General features: G+C 39.6%; 1 protein-coding gene across 5 annotated transcripts in view; it reads right to left on the bottom strand.

Annotated features, from left to right (window-relative positions):
- LIN52 (lin-52 DREAM MuvB core complex component) overlaps nucleotides 1-17,990 on the bottom strand; it is a 61,891-nt gene that overhangs the window by 20,116 nt on the left and 23,785 nt on the right. The window lies entirely within an intron of this gene.

The following is a 17,990-nucleotide window of genomic DNA, read 5'->3' as shown; positions in this document are numbered from 1 at the left end:
AAAGCATGCATGTTTCCCACACCTAGACTACAGAGACTCTGGAAGGAGATGGGAATTCATTTTCTGTTTTATCCATTTGATTCCTGACCTCTCTACTGAGAGGAACAACAGAAATTACAATTAGCATAAAAACTGGAGGTGGGTTTGGTGCTGATGTTGGGTTTTCTTTTGATATTACTGATTATCTGTTAGAACAGAACTAAAATGGAATAAAAATGTTCATCTTAAAATACTCAATATGCACCCTCAAGTAAAGACATTTTGTTATTCTTTACCTAAAAGTTAGAATATGTGCCTTAAAGCCTCTTCTTTAAATTATTACATTCTAATTTGTCTACTCAAAATGGTACCACAAGGTATCTTCATCCACAAGATCCCTGTAAAACAATTAGTGGCATTACGAACTATCTGGTACGTATTGATATTCATAGGCTGCAGAGTCCACTACTGTGAGTGGAACATGCTTCAGACTGGCTGCAGATTCAAGCAGATCACTGCATTATTCACTTAGTTCATGCCTCCAGCTGTGAGTTATATCATCTGGGATCCATTCCCAACTCTGTTTCTGATTCACAGCGTGAACTACCACAAAAGTACTCATTTGTACCTCTACTTCCCCATCCGCAAGATAGCTTGTGTCTTTTAAGCGCTGCTGAAGTGACACATGGATAGAAGGTGCTGCAGAAGGGCAGAGTGGATTGTTATTTTGTCAGGAACTAAGTTGTTATGCAGAAAGAACATGATTCAAGAAAAACACAAGTTTTTAAAAATCTCAGCTAGGAATAGATTTTCAGCACTAGTTCTTTGACACCTCCCAGCCTTGCACCATCAACAGTGCATGGTTTTGAAACACTCTTAATGGAGAAAGCAAAAAGCCAAACTGTAGTTGATAGAGTGGAAAGTTTTCCGGAGTGCAAGTCCCATATAGGAGATATACGAATGCATGACAATTCTGTTCCCCCGAAGAGGGCTGCACCCTATAAATCAGGCAGAGAGCATAGACTCCTTCTGTGCACCGAGTGAAATTACTGTGGGTTGGGGGTTGCTCCAGAGCACGTGCCCTCCTGTTCACTTGTCATCGGAGATGTTAACATTTCTGATTAATTCACAGACCTCTCATTTTATTCTTCATTCCTTTATCCTTGCTATCCTGTTCTGCTGCAGCTTAAAGATTCTTACCGAACTGCTACAATAATCACCGCCCGCTTCCCCCCCCAACCTGGTGAAATTGTTTAGTGATGCCAACCGCGCTTTTAATTTGCAAGACATCAGACACAGAGGTAATTTATACCAACATCTGTTCATTTCTGACTTCTGAAACAAACTCGCACATGCTGCTACAAAATCCCATTAGGAGCAGGAGACAGCCTTCTGCTATTCTGTATTCCTCTTCTCCTCACATACTCAGGCTTGCATCGGGGCTTCGTTTTTACAGATATGATGCCAAACTGAAAGAAAGGACCTTACATCTTTGTATATGTATGAAAATGGCCAGGAAAAAACATCCTCATTATCACAAAGAAAAAAAAATCACAGCCAAACTAAGGGCAAGTTTCCACAAACATTAACAATCTTGTTTTCCCTGCTTCAGCTGCTTCTCTTATCTGCCCAAGAACCACAGTTCAGTATTCTTGGTAAATACAGGCCAAATACATTTTACATGGTACTCTGTTCAAACGTCTTGGCTATTCCTTCCCCTTTGTTCCTCTTTAATCTGCGCTAGAGTATGATTTGAACTTGGGTTTTGCACAGAAAAGCCTCCAATATTAAACTGACTCCTCTGCTCAGTATTGCTTCTGATAAATGAATTCTTAATAATGGGAATATCATTTCCAATGGGGCCTTTTGGAGCTTGCTGAAGTGAGGGAAGAGCTTGTGAATGAAGAAACCATCACCCACATTCTAAATATGACTGCAGTCTGAGAGAGACGGTAAAACCTGCCTTAAGCAACTACCCAAGGGACCAGCAGAAGCCAGTTGCATAGTAGATAGAGGTGGATTTTTTAATTAAAAGGTTGGACAAAACCCTAGTGAAAACCTTAGGGATTTTTTCTTTAAAACAGTTGCTTAAACCACGGACTTCAAGTGAAGAGAGGGCTTGAGTGCAGGTTTCATTGTACGAGCAAACAGACACTACAGAGGCTGTGCAGCAGGAAACAGAAACATGAATCTCCATGTCAAGTCACGATTTACAACCTTGCCTACGCTGTGCATCTACTACAATAGAAAAATCTACAAAGGATACGATCGCAATAGCTTGGATAAAAATTAATCTCACCTACTAGGGAGGAGGAAGAGGATACAGAAGACCATAGAAAAAACACTGTAAGATGTTATCAGCACTGGTTACAATGGAAGTTGAGTGCTTGAATAGACTCTTTCAGAGAAATGTATTGAAAAATGGTATCAAGCTATTATAATTAACAGAGAATGCTGAACTGTATGAATTAAGTTTGCTGTCTGGCAAGATCTGCCAAGCAGATCTCAAGAACAGGTATTAGGTAGGAAAGTCTGGGGCTGAAAGGAGAAGGAGAGATTTCTACTTGATAGGGAAACAGAATAAGGTTTAATATAATCTCCTCTTTAGAACTTCAATCCCTCAATCCCGCATTTAGCCTTGTTGCCTGGGGCTCTTTTTCTACTACAATTGTCCCCAAGCTGCCTCTCTGCAGTAAATTTTGTGGTTGCTAGTTGAAAAGATTCAGTAGTACAGATTGATTTCCTACAAGTGAAGAGATGAGGGATTACCAAAAGCAGTCCTGGTTAACAAGATTGGGTGCAGAATCTCCTGCTAGAGCAGCCCACTCTGCCAGTGCTTTGCATCCTTTCACTATGACATATGGGTTTCATTACACAAAGATTTTCCTGATTTTAACTTGGAGGCGATTACATTGGAAACTCAGAGCTATCCTTACGTCTGTAGCAATTTAAAGGTTAAGTAACTTTTAATCAAATGACAAAGACTCATAATGTTTTTTCCTCGATTGAAAATGAAAACTGCTGTTCCGGATATTCCTTCGGTGACAATTTAACTAGAAAAAAAACACTACACTGGAGATTGGGGTCCAGCCTGATTGCTCCCCGTAAAAAGCCTTCTCACACACATGACAGCACAGGACGTACTGTGTCATAAGGTCTGGAGAGCCAGGAAATAATGGAAGGATTTACTGCTATAAAATCAGCAATGAAAACAGTGATTTACACTTACATAAGCAACTTTCATCCAGGAGAATCCCTAAGCAACACACATATGTACACACTTTTTAAACATAATATACACTTAAATGCAAAAGCGCAACACATTTGGTGATAAAGTCTATGTACAAGATATATGTGACAAACTGTATTTATCACACATGCGTGACCATTATTACACCTTCCACTGCTTACTACTTCTGGGCTTATCTAAAAATCTCAAAACAAAGCCTGTGAGCATCTTCAAATCACAGATATTTTAAAATAAAGTCACCCACTAAAGAAGCGCTTCCCTGCTTCTTCCCCAGATGTATGATTTAAGGGACAAATTTGACTGTGCTCCTCCTCTGACCTGAAAACATAGCTGTGTTGAAATCTTGCTACTGAAAAGAACTGGAAATACAATTAATGCCCTGTGAACAGAACATGTTTTTAGCCCTGAAATGTCTTGTAGTATCACACTTTGAATGCTAGATTCTTGGCTACAAAAGGATTATTTTAGGCACTGTCATACTCTGTTAGCTTATCAGTTATTTTTCCCATTCAGTTGTATTTACGGTAACCAAAGGACTTGTTTTTCAACATGGAAGGCTTCCTTTAAAGTACTAATCATGCACTCTCAAAATACTGCTGTGTCTTAGGACGACACAGAAAAGGGTTTCAGAAACTAAAGAAAGTATACAGAAAACTAAAAGGGTTTCTTTCTGACTAACTATCAGTGGAAATGACCAGTTCAGCGCAAAGAATATGAACTGCCAGGAGACAGTAGAACACTCCTCTGGTTTTTAACCCTTCTATGACAAGGGCCTGTTACATCAGAAATGATTTCTTTTGTCCTGAGACACAGTGTTAGGATAAGACAACACAATCTTTTTTTTTTTCCTAGTTGGCAGGACATAAAAAAGGCCTAGAGGAATCTGACTGTAACTGCAGGAGTCTTGCTTGACTTGTGAAAGCCAATGGCAAAGCCACATCTTTTGGCTGGGCTCAACTAGTATTGCATTTGGAAGAAAAATTAAAAAATCAGTCATGGGGGTGGGAAGGAGCGAAGGCAAAAAGGCAATCTAAAACCAGCAAAAATTTTTAAGAGTGATATTATTACTAAACATCCCTCAAAGAAAAAAGAGGCTTATTTCAGACAAGACCAACAGAACATTATTACCCAGCCGACATAATCTGAACTTCTATCAGAGAGCGAGATCTGTATAGATCACTGTCTATCTTGAGACTAGATCCTCAAAATCGTACCACCACCTGGATGCCTGGTGGCACCAGCTCACTCCTCTTCCTTCATAAAAAGAGCTCCAATCACTCTGCTAACTGCGTACTTCCTTCACGTAATTGTCAAATGAGCTGCTACTTGATGACTGTGGACCTTTGACAAATACTTATCAGTGAATGCTACACCAAACCCAACCCCATAAAGAGCTGGAACTGCCATCTCAGGAGCGCAGCAGTTAGTGAAAGCAATGTCAGCTGCCCGTACTGAAGGTAGAACTGGCACATGCAGATACTCAGACCTGTGCTTCAGGAACTGTTACATTTACATTGAAGACCAGCGTAATCATTTAGCACTCCTGAAACACATTTTTCAGGTAAGACGACGGAATCAGCATAAACCTCCAGGTGGAATAAGCTTGCATTACCATGGCATCTTTCAATAATCAATATGAAAGCACTTGCAAAGTTTATCAAGCTTCACAATATTCTTGAGACATACAGTGATTTAATTCCCATCTTACAGATGGGGTCACAGCCTCAGTAAGGAGTGATGTACAGATGTATAGTAAAGGAGTCAGCAACTGTGCTAGAATTCAGGCTCTGAAAGATGAGCTCTGTCAAATCTTGCAGCAGCATTTTAAAATATGAACACCACCCTTGGTACAAAACATCACCATCCTTCCCTTGGTCAATGAGGCAGCAGATTCTGCCCTTACTTCAGCTGTAGTTCATAGTCCGGCATGGCTGGTTTTGAAATGCCAAAGAAGGTAGGGGCTTAGACAAAGCCAGGCAGTGAACCGGAGCAGGTGAGGCACATGGATCACTCCTCCCAGTGTGCTATGAAAACAGTCATCTCTGACACTGAAGTGGTAAAGAGCTGAGACTGTTACAGTGGTTTAAAACTTTACCAGTCTAGTAGTGAGTGCTAGCTAGAGCCCTAAGAATTGGAATCAAATACCTAATGCTTTCCTGAATCATGAAATCCTCATGTGACCTCTTTCCACCTCGTTTTTCTCCACCCACAGCAGTAGTGTTTTATCATATACCTGATAAGAGATCTCAGAGATCATTCAGGATTATCCAGAATGGTGATAACAGATCTGCTGCAGAGTAAGACATCCTAAAAAATGTTATTGTTGCTATCAATAAATACTAAAATTATATCAGCTCTAAAAGAAATTAGATTCCTTCTCTTGCAGAATAATTTATCTTGTTTTCCTAATCAGATCTCCCTACCTTGCAAGGCAGCACCATTCTGTTTGCATTCAGTTGCAAACAGTTATGTTCACAGAGCTTCGAATGCAAAAAACTACAACAGTATTTGTTCACACACAGATGGGCAAAGCCAGTCAATGAAAACACTCAAAGCAAGGGGCAATGACATCCCTGCCAGTGCCCAGGGAGCTACTAAACTTACATTCCAGGTCATAGATATTAGGATGTACAGATATTTTGCCCTGAGTGACCCCCATATTAAAGGAAAACTCTTACAGTACCTCCCAGTTCTATGAACTGCCTGTGGTCAACATTCTGTGGGGCCAAAGACCTGATCCCTTTGACCCTCAAAGCAGGGAAAGAGTTACATCTCTCTGTGAAGCCAATAAAAACCTCTCTTGATTATAATTTAGATAAGAGCCACTGGATTGAATAATAATGTCTGAAACTCCCCTGGCTGTTTCACCTTGAGACGTCCATCACTGGGTTAAACATGATGCTAATTGCATTTGGATTGATTAATTTCTCTCACTCCTGTCTATTCGAATAATGCTTAACAAAATAATCACAGCACCCAGAGCCAAATCTTCTCCGTCAAAGGAATGAAGCCATCAGAACTAGCAGAGATGAAAGAAATGAAGATGACCCGTAATTACTGCTACGGTGATATCATTACCATATTATAGAAAATGAGTGTACGTGGGGGGAGCGGGGGCTGCGATTATTATTTATTTTTTAATGGAACCTCACATCCCAAGAATACAGATCTGACACAGCGGAGCACACAGCAATACAGAACTAAAAAATTATTGTGCATTAAATTGCAAAATACAGTGAACGCTGGGACTCTAGATGCATTGAATGTCTTGTACTGTGAGCTGCTGTTTATTCACTTCACTATTTTTTCATTGCAATAATACTTTATATATGACTAGCATCGAAATTTAAGATGCCTACCTTCCCCAAAAGATCCTCAAGTATCTGCAACAGAACTCACCCATAACCCTGATGCTAAAGCCATTCTCCTTTAATATCATTACAAGACATCTTACTTTGAACATTGGCATTCAGATTTTTAAACCACAAAACCTAACTTGATGCTCAAAGAAAAGCTCACATGCAAGAAATTTTTATTCTTAAATGCTGATTCCTATCTGAAGGCCATTACAAATTCCATCACCAGCCACAGTAGAACACTTTCAGCCATTCATTATGGTGGTTCTGTAAAGATACCAAATGTATCAAGTCTGGAATAATTTAAACTAGGATTTAAAAAAAAAAAAAAACAAACAACAACCAACCAACCAAAACCACAACCCTAACATTCAAAAGGAAGGCCTTCTGCTCTCTTTATTCTCCAAAATACACTCCCAAAGCCCCTCTCATTTGAGAAACAAATAGCTTGGCAATTGTGTAAGATCTTCAGACACCTGTGCACTGCAATTCTAATTGTGGTTTATACAGTTCACTTCTCTCAGCACTGCTTATGTCTGCCCTCTAGTCTCAGACCCAAGACAAAAAACCACACACAACTAGCAGCTTAAAATATTTATTCTGGAATAAAGCCAAGGTCAAATACACAAAAAATTTCACATGCCAAAAACGTCAAGATCTAAGACCAGGCGCTGACTCATGAAGCTAATTAAACACAGAAAAATGATGCTTAAGTATTTTATAAGGCTTAAAGAAAGAAAGTCAAGTTACACTTCTAATATTAAAGCAATATGAAAGGTAATTTTATACCAAAGTTGAGGATGTTTTCAAGTATACCTGAAAGGAACTTCACTAACATATGGTATCACTGGAACAGCTACAGCTTAGGAGAACTTTGACCACTACATCCCACAGATATTGGAGGCAAATAGTAGGATAGAAACGTGGCATGTTTTAACAAGAAGCACTCTAAAGGGTTTTTTTCTACTTGCTTGTACCAAAAGGAAAATAATCTCTTCCTGGCCTCCCAACCCCTGCGGAGGACAAGGAGTTTGTGATGATTTAGGTTTTCTCACCACAGTATCTCAAAAAGGAATCTTCTTTGTTGAGCAACATGCAGAAACAAGATCAAATTTGTTTGCTCAACAACTCTTGAGCATAAAACACGTGAAGAAGCTAGGCGGAGAGGTCTGCACTGAAAATACAGACACAGCCGGGTAGGAAAGGTTTCTGGAGGTGAACGGCGCCTTCTCAGCAGGCACGCTGGCTGAAGTGCTGTCCAAGCTCCTACAAAACAGTCCACCATCATGTGGTGCCCCTGTCTACAGTAGGGAGCAGGTATCTACTGGTTGGGAGCAAAGCACGTGAACCTTCAAAACAACATTTTTTTTAAAGTCTTATCAGTGGCTGGGGCATGCAGGCCGTGGCAAATCTGAGCCCAGAAGCCAATAGCAACAAAGGGATTAAGAGTTATTAGGAGTAGAGAGAATTACATATTTACAGTACTGTTACTGAAAAATAATCATGTAATGATTATGTAAGTCCCTATACTCCTTTTGGCTAATAATGTTGGGATACAAGCTGTATGGTTATGCAATCCAGGGCACACTAATCCAATCAGAAGACATCAAGGCGTGTTTACAGGGAGGCTTGCAGCTCTGGTTCAAGACCGGTATGGCTTCCTTGACCTCCAGTGGGCAGACATAAGCCTCTGTCAGTAGGTTGGCTAATGGCCTGAGCTGCGAAACAGAACTGAATTATTAAATTTAACTTCTGTCAACAAGCTTCATGGGAAGAGATATCTGGATGAACGACGCTCATACTATGGTAGTGTGTATTTATTTGTCCAGAGGTATGTTTTTACTTTAAAGAGCAGACTAAATTTTTAAAATGTTTTCTAATCCCAAGATTCCTATTGAAACATCTTTCCATGCAGATAGAAAGGGCCCTGACATGCCAATGAATTATCAATATTGAAGGTCTCTATGAAAAGAAGATTCATGCTTTTTATGACTGAACAATATTATTTGATTTACACATGAAGTAAACCAAGATTCTTTTTGCCTGAGCTGAGGAATATTTGAAAGTCTAGAAGTGGGTTCAGGAAATTCAAAATGATCTTTACCAACTCCCAGTTGGTCACAAGACAGCTGAGGAAATGCACTGATTTAGAAATGTTACTGTTTTTACAGCATCTAAATGCAACTAGAGTCAAGTTCAAATGAATAGAGAAAAATATGTGTATTTGGAAGAGTTACAAATCACAAGAAAATTTTTATTACTCAGAGAAACTATCACTAGTTTTAATTTGACCCACTTGATAACAAAATTGTAATACCACTCATGGCTGTCTGAAATAGATACCAAAATATAAACAATACAGGCTCTGCTACAATTATTACAATTTAGCTGTTAATCTGCTCAAAGGCACCTAGGCAAGGACCAACTGTAAAAGCAGATGTAAAAGATGCATCCAAAAATAAACCCTCCCAGACCCATGAAGAAATGTGAGAACATTTTTCATAAACACCCTCACACTTCTAGTACCCATGGTTTTGAAGAAAAGCTTAAAGACATGATTCAAATACAAGAAATACAGAGGTATTGGAGTCCACAGATACACGCTGAGAGTAGCAGTCAGAAAAAAATCCAGTTTCTTGAAACCCAGAAATAAAGCACACTAGTCAACAGTCATTCCTAAAAAACCTAGCCAAAACAAACAAAACAACATAATTTTTCATTCCAGAAGGTCTACTGAGAGCAGCCCAGCAAGCTTTGGTACTCCTTTGCTTCCAAAAATCTCTTTGTGATTATTCGCAGTCCATGCATACCACTGGTCTGAGGCCATGTCTACTATTATTTTCTTCTTATGAAAGCTGAAAATGGTGCCATAGCTATCTTTTAATGAGCAGACTAGTGTTCTTCATCCATCATTGGAAATGAAGAACAGAGGCACTGCAGCAAAGCAGATGGCAAACTATCTACAAGACAGCTCAGAAAGTAAAGCAGAAGGTGGTGATGGCCATGAGGAGTCTACTAGTGAGATTGCTCTGAGGGTTGAGGGCATTGAAGAAACTTAGGAAGCCAGGAGAACTCAGAAGACTCCATGATACAGTGACAATGGGACTATCAGACATATTTAGAGGCAGAAAGTCAGCAGAGTATAAGAGGCAGAAGTAAAAAGAGGATATAAGAAAAAAGTGATAAGCGAAGAAAATTTAACCTATGAGAACATCAAATTACAAGGTATATAGTACAATATCATATGAAGAAAATTGTACGGAATCAGAGCTTTGAAAAGACCTGGTCAGTCAACCTTCTCTTCAGAACACACAGGCTGCTCAGGGCTTTAGCCAGTCAAGTCTCAAAAACATTCATGGATGGAGACTGCACAACCTCTCTTGGTAATGCTTTCAATACTTGACTGCTCCTTTTCTCTTGAATCCAGTCAGAAACCTTCTTGCTTCAATTTACAACTGTTGTCTCTTGTCCTCCCACCATGCAGCACTGTGCAGAGCCTGACTCAACCTCCTCGCAGGTACAAACAGGCAGCTATCAGGTCCCTGTGAAGTCACCTCTTCTCCCTGCTGAACAAGCCCCATTCCCTCAGCTTCTGTTCACAGGGCAAGTGCTCCAGCCCCCCGACCATCTTGATGGCCCTCTATTGAACTCTCTCATTTACCAATGTCTTCCTTATGCTGGGGCATGGAAGACACCACCGGATGTATCATTGGAGATGCAGTCTAATGACTGCTGAGTAGAGGTGGACAATCACTTCCCTTGATCTACTGGCCATGCTCCTATCAACAGATGTATATGCAATCCTATGTTCTTCTCCCAAATATTACCTACTTGCTATATTCCTGTTCAACACTGTTTCCTAGCCCTTAACCCTCCACCTAGCCACTGCTTTGCTTATTGTTCCAGGAAACCAGAGCACCATAGTCAAGAGTCAGTGCCTTTCGTGCCCTGAGATGGGAGGAACTGTTTGCTCCTCCAAGTTTTACATGCATATATTAGTAAACAGAAATTGTAAGCATTTTCTTAAATTAATACACTCTCCATTTTCAAGTAAGTCAGGTACTAGGTGTGCAAATCTTGAGGCAACCCAGAGAACTATCTGTTGAAAGCCGAATGACAGCTTGGCCTGCTACCCAGAAACATCCATCACCCAGCCCTTTTCTGTTGGGATTTGCGTTGAATGACGTCTTCTGCAGGTTAACAATTAGTTTTTAGCATAAGAGCCCTGTGTCATCGTTGTCATCTCCCCAGGAGAGAGAAATAGGCTGAGTGATTTTTAGATTATATGCTCTGATAAGACACAGGCTCCTGGCTCCCTGTGTGCTTGTGCCATGCAGGCCACCTGCTCTATGGAGCTGCCACTGGGGACGCCCTCAGAAAGGTTTAATAATAATGTTCTCTCTAGAGATGCAACTCAGAGCATGCTCTGAATTCACATTCTATATCACTGACTAAAATCTTGTATATAAAATCCTATCAATAGGTAGGATCTAAGACTAGTTGCTAAAAAAGATTGCAGGAATGTTATTTCCTATTAAACAAGAATCTGCCAGGGCTGTAGTCATAAAAATTGTAAATGAACACAGGAATTGATAGAGCAGGGCAGATCAGTGATCTACCCAGTCAGGTATCCCATCTGACTGCACTGAATATCAGAAGCATCACAGAAAAAAAAAAGAAAAGCAAGAAACTCCATTATGAAGACATATGGAATAATTGTCTCTGAAAGATTCCTCCTCTTCCTAAGTGCTTGTTTTATATCCTGAAGCAGTTGATATTTCCTAATTCATTTTATATTTTAGTCTGCTATAACTAGAAATGTTCTCATCATCCATTTAATTGCCTGATTCAAAAGCTGCTAAGTATTGGTCTGAAAAAAAAAAAAAACCCAGTGTGGCAGAAAGTTCCACATCAAATTATTCATTGTGTAAAAAGTATTTCTTCTTGCTACTTTTAATCTGACTAGCTTCCATTACTTTTTTCTGAATTCCCCCCCCCCACCCCCCCCACCTTAGTCTTTTCAGGGTTGGGATTCAATAGGAATTTTCAATTTATCTTTTCAATTGTAGAGATGTAAAATAACAACTGCACCACCTTTCAAAATCAGAGATCCACTTTTTTTTTTTCCCCACATTCTCATGAAGAAATCTCTTGATTTATATGCAGCTCTCTAGAAGTGAACGGTGTATTTCACACTATCTTGAAATTATTCCTACCAAAAGACCAGCTGAAGTGACAGTATCTGCAGTTCGAAGAGAGAATGAGACGTACTTCCTTTCTGGGAAAAGATTATGAAACCTTATTAAAGTCAAGCAGAAGAGGTGGGAAACAGCACAATAATTTGCTGTGTCTTGGAACTTCACTCAAGCCTGAAGACATACAGGAGTAGAGCAGTACATTCTGCATCATCATTGTGGGGACTGTGCTTCCACCTGGCTGTTCTGGACCATCCCAGGATCTCAGGACGCTTGAGAGGTACATGCAAAACATGGTTAAATGCTGTCACATTCTCCAGCTGCACACAAACTCCAACTAGTTTGTGTAACTAAATTCTTTGGTAAGTTCAGATAGATTTGTCACGAAAATTCTGCCAAACAGCAAGTTTTTAGTTCAGAAACAACAAAATCCTATTAAAAACCCCAACATACAGAACATCAGAACAACCTAGCATAACTATTCTTATCAGTCCAAGTATAAAGAGCTATCAAGTGAAGCTGGCCCAAGACAGATCCTTGTGTCACCACCTTCTATCCAACTCAACTTACACCAAACATTTTGAAACCTACTATTTACAAACCTACCGAAATGACAAATCTTTTTTAAGAAAATAAACCTACATTGGCAGTTTAAATAAAACTTTGTGACTACAAAGGCATACGAAGATCATACTTAATTTTTTAACTTTCTCAGACTTACCTAACCAGAAGTAACAGCAAATTACAATTGCTTTACAACTTCTTGAAAAAAAGTACACGACATAAAACATTTACAGATATTATGGCCCTCCAAGCAGCCTGCAATTTATACAGAAAGAGAAGGTCCACAGAATAAATTTTACTTCACTCTCTCTTCTATTTTATAATAGAAGAAAAAGCAAGGCTGTGACTAGTTGTTGCCTCGTTTGAACTTCAAGTATGTCCTCTTCTGTTTCTGGTAATAGTTCTGAACAACATTATTTTGGTGTCAGAAAGCATTACCTCAAATACAACACGAGTTGTGTTAGTTATAGGTAAAGTTTTCTTTGATAGATACAATTATTGGGCTGGAATGACAGCATGCCCCAGCGGACAGCACTTTAGCTTGCAAACGGAAACCCAGTTTCTATTCCTGATGCAGTCACTCCTGCTATGTAGCTTCTCCATCCATCTCTCAGGTTCCCTTGCCCATGAATTGCTATGTATCTTTCTCTGTCAATTTCCAAGATTGAGGGTGTAGAATTATTACTAAACAAGGAAATGCCATTTTAATCTCATGAATAGCGTTTTAGATCCAAGGCTTAGATCCATTCCAACTAAATGAAGGTTCCAGACTGAAGTGTCCAAGCTGAGAACCTCATATAAATCTACAGAAAGATACAAATGCCTCCAAAACAACAGTTCAACTTATTTAAGATCCGACTGCATGTACACCTTAGAGTTATTCCTGATTTGGAGGGTCCAGGTAGGTGTCAAAAGGTAACAGCCGTTGACACTGGTCTCAAATGTCAAGCATATCTTTTTGTGGCATTTCCTAGAACTGTTTTCTTAAGCAATTGGTCAAAAGAGCCTAGAACACTCCTGCAGAAGACTGGTTTTATGTCTCAAAGCCCTTCAAGGAATACTCCACAAAGTTTATTCCATACATATCTGCTATTAGGTCATGTAATGCCAAAGCAGAGGAAGTCAACATGTTCAACAAAATGTCAACAAAAAGAGAAGAAAAGATGTTAGCTTGACAAATACTTTTAAATAAATACAGCTACCTAGCAATGCTGATGTACATCTTGAATAATTATTTTGATGGCTGGTAGTACCCAATCTGCTACATGGTGTTCAAATAAAGGACAAGTTATTTCTGCCCTAAGAAGCTTAAGAGAGACACTATACAAATATAGAGATACAACAGAAGTACAGAATTAAGTGAGATAACACCAAAAAGTATCACACTCACAACACATCATCTTAACAGTTACCAAGATTTCTATACGTACTGCACAGCAACTGGAAGGAGGATGAGCTAGCTCCCTGGATGTTTACAGAGTATGCCTCCAAAGCGTAGAGAGAAACCAGTTTCTTAGAAAACAGAGCAATAGTTCATAGTAATTTGCATTCTTGACAGAGTGGATGTCTGTTGTCTTTCTGTTACTGTATGCAGTATATTAGATAAAGCACCAGAAAATACATGAAGGGAAAGATAAGTGGTTTGATACAATACTGAAGCATGTGGAGAAGTGTCTGGAGATCTTGATCACAGCCAAAACGATGAGCTTATCTTTGCGAGTGGAACAAGATTTGTTAAGATCAGAGTAAAAGATTCTGAAGAAGGTGTAATGTTATAAGAACTTGGATAAGAGCTACGTGGCTAGATTGGGAAGGTTTTATTCCCTAGGTGTTATACAGAAAAATGGAAGATGATTTAGATTACAGTTTGGATGCCTGGACTTACTGGAGAGCCAAGGATGATACTTGGTCACAAGGCTAAATGAAGGACAGAACAGCAGCAGTATTCACAGTCATCAAAGGAGGGATCATAAGTAATTTGTTTGGAATAGGAGGTGGAGAGAGTAAAAAGCTTCAGTTTCCACATCTACTCAGATCCTCAGCTCTAAAGGAGATAAAGGGGCTGGCATTTTTAATCCAATAGGTTCTGGAAAGGTAGCGATGTTCATTAGCTCCCCATGTGGTCTAAATACTCTGAAATGGGTATGTTGCTAACTTACAGTCACAATACAGAACAATATATAAACAATATGAGCCAAATGAAGCCATGCTACATGGTTCTGATGTGGGCATTCATGGTAACTCCACATGATAGCTCTGTTTCACGTACATCAATTTTAGCATTTCAAATTATTTGGCTGCTCAGGAGCAATAAAATGCTATCTTGCATGAGTATAGTAATGCTTGTACAGAAATTACATTAAACAGCATATTTACTGAAAAGAAAGAATAAAGATAAAAGAATACAGAAAAGACAGGAAACAAAGTACTACAGAACTGACATTCTCTTCATGCATAGTAAAGATTTTTCAATTCTCAGCTTCGTTGCCATAGCCAGTTACGATATGAATCATTACACCACATCTACATTCCACTGTCCTCATAATTTAATTAGAAATTAAGCAATACTCGCTATCATCAACACCCACAATCTCTCCTTCTCCCAGTGACCCACATGCAAAGGGCCTACAAACTCCTACTGTCACCAGCCTAAGAGATGCCCTTCACCAGGACAGATACTGCCACTGGCTTGAAGAACTTGTGCCTTCTCTGGGAATCCAGCAGCAGGTCTGAGCTAGCGAGTACTGCGGGACTACTCCAAAGGATGAGTGCTTAACATTGCCTTTGGTGCTGAGCTTAGTGAAAGATCACTGCTTATTTGCCTGCATGACACAAATACCAAGATGACTGGCAGACAAGCAGATGGACAGACAAACAGTGTAAGTCAGGACAAAGAAGACTACTAATAGGGTTTGCTCAAATGCTAAAAATCCTGAAAATGGATTTTGCTGCAGAGTACAGCACACCAGCCTTAAACTCCTTTCTCCTTAACTCATGGATGTGTTGGTTTTTATTTTACCCACTAAGCAGGGGCATTCAAAATCCTCACTAGGAAGTGATCTGCAGCTATGCACCAGAGAAAAGGGAAGAGTACAGCCTATAGAATTTAAGATTTCAGTTAAGGCACTGCTTAGCAAGACGACAGAGCAGCAGGTACATTTTCAATGCCATCTGCTGGATAAGATGGACAATTCTAATAAAGGTGAGAAACCACTGTTTTCCATCTATCATCATCAACACTTACCAACAGTTCCCTCCTTTTCGTACCTTATCTAAACAGAGATCAAAATTGAAGTTGTCTTAATAAGCATCTTATTCCCCCCACTCTGTCAATGCACCCAAGAAAGCAAATAAGCCAATAGTTATGAAAATGTTTAGATGTATGTTTAGACTGCATGTTACTCCTGCTGAGAATTCAGAGGGTTCTGACAGCGGAAAATATCTTAAATTAGATTTGATGAGAAGAGCCTGATGCCTAGGTTGCAAAACATAGTTCTGCACTAGGCCCATCTCATCTCCCATCCTAGAACGGCTAATACTTCTTTCTGAAGACAGCAATGAAAAAGTCACAAGACAGGAAGGTTTTTCCCTCTTGCCTGAGAAGTATTTTTCCCATTGGAGAGACCAACAACTGGCAGTGCTTACTGAGCTAAAGGAGCAGAAACAGACTTATGTGTCACAATAAAATGGAACAGACCACTACTCTGAAGAGACAGATAACTTCTATTGATAAGGAAGTCAAACACAAAAAACATCTTAGAATCTCAGGACAGGTATTTATTAATACAGAGTGACTAAAAGGTCAGCTACTTCTCGAAGATGAGGAACAACTTTCTGACTATTGTGAATTGTAACTTATATTCCGGTTGTTCAAATTGCAAAGTTTCATTAAATGTGTCTCAACTGTTTGTAGAAACCACTGCTGCTAGAGATACCTATAATGTCTCATAAAGGACATCTGGACGTATTCCTCTTGTGACAGTGTAACCGAAGAACTTCTGGAGACTCTGCTGGAATGACCCTCTGGGTCTATCACACCATTTAGACAGCTGACTGCATCACCCGGATTCAGAAAAAAAAGAGGGATAGGCATGAAATGGGGTCTGGCATGAAGTTGACGTAATTCGTGTAAGAGACGCAGCAACAGATTGCACTCCCAGGTCCTCAAATACAAAAATCATACTTGCTGACGTGAAAAAACAACAATTGTTAATAAACAGATATTCTGCTCTTCAACACTCCATATGGCAGTCTGATGGATTAAACACCAGCAGAGTGTTGATCACTCTAAAAGCTCATATTGAGATGATCTGGAAAATCTGTCTATCTACAATTTACGAATTCTGGTTAATTTAATTAAAATGCTGCATCACTAAGTGCCTTAATATGTGGAAAGCCATAAGCTTGTGAGGTTCCTGGCACATGCCTGCTTTCAGAAGAAGCTACAGAATAAACTAGCAAGAGTCTCCTTTTTAATTTGGGATACACAAAGGAAGACTCCTGAGCTACAAAAACCAGTGTAAGTTTACATGCAGGTAGAAGAGAGCAGAAAAACGTCCAAAACAGGCAGAGGGACAGGTGATCCAGTAAGGGTAAAGATGCCAATAGTGTGAGAAAAACAAGGACATAGGTTGTCAAGGTTCTGGTGACTTCTTTGACAGGGGCCAGCCAAGGTTAAAGAAAACTAGATGGGTTATAAATCGTCAGCAGACTGAGAAATGGAGTGAGAGGAGTGAGGTTCAGGAGAGGCACTGTCTCCTTGCAAGGGGGCAAAGGCCAGGAAGTCCCAAGAGAGAAGAACCCGTGATCAACATGCTTGGCCAAAGGTAAACCCAATGCTACAATCTACTTTTACCAAGTGAGGCTTGAGATCTCGCTTCTTCTTAAATTGAGACAGGCTACAGTACATATACGATCAATTACTGCAATTTAGCTAAGCCGTGGTACCTGTTCATTTTCAATTTGGTGCCAACACCACGAAAGAGAATCCTTGAAGCTAAGCCAGCTCAGAAATTTTTTTCCTTGCTAGAAGCATGGCTGGATGAAAGAATACAGATACTCCCAACCCGAAAACCCTCTCACAAAAGACAAGTGAGTAAGCTGCTGAGATGTGGAAGAAGATGATAAACCTTTTTCCATGTCTATAGCAGCTCTGAATTAAAGGAAGCCAAGGCATTCCCGGTACGCTCATTATTGTCTCTGGAATGGACCCATGTATATTAATACTTCTCTTACACTTAATAATAGCTACTTTTGTTCTTTCTAAACCAAAGATGACAATGTTGGGTTCAGTTCTTACCAGCTGAAGCTGAGAATGCAGTATCAAGGGTTTTCCAGGAATGACTGCTAAAATTTGAGAGGAGTCTGAAAATAGGAAAACGGTATTCACGGAGATGTCATGGAAGAATAGACAGAAGTCCTGGTGTTACTACTGTCTCAGTCCACTGTAATTCAGCAAAGCATAAGTCCTTTTCATCTCTTTGCATTTTCAAAACTACCTAGAGTAAAGAGAAAAATTTCTCGAAGGAAGGAATAGCAATTTTCCCCAGGAATGCATTAGTTTAAGCTCATTTCTTGTTAAGAAATATTGAACAGAAACAATTTTTTATTCTGTTCTGCAGAATGATCACCTTATTTGGAAAAAGA

The sequence above is a fragment of the Tauraco erythrolophus genome, chromosome 6 (genome assembly GCF_009769465.1).
Source record: "Tauraco erythrolophus isolate bTauEry1 chromosome 6, bTauEry1.pri, whole genome shotgun sequence".
In the NCBI taxonomy this organism is placed as follows: domain Eukaryota; kingdom Metazoa; phylum Chordata; class Aves; order Musophagiformes; family Musophagidae; genus Tauraco; species Tauraco erythrolophus.
This window is presented reverse-complemented; position numbering and strand designations above follow the sequence as displayed.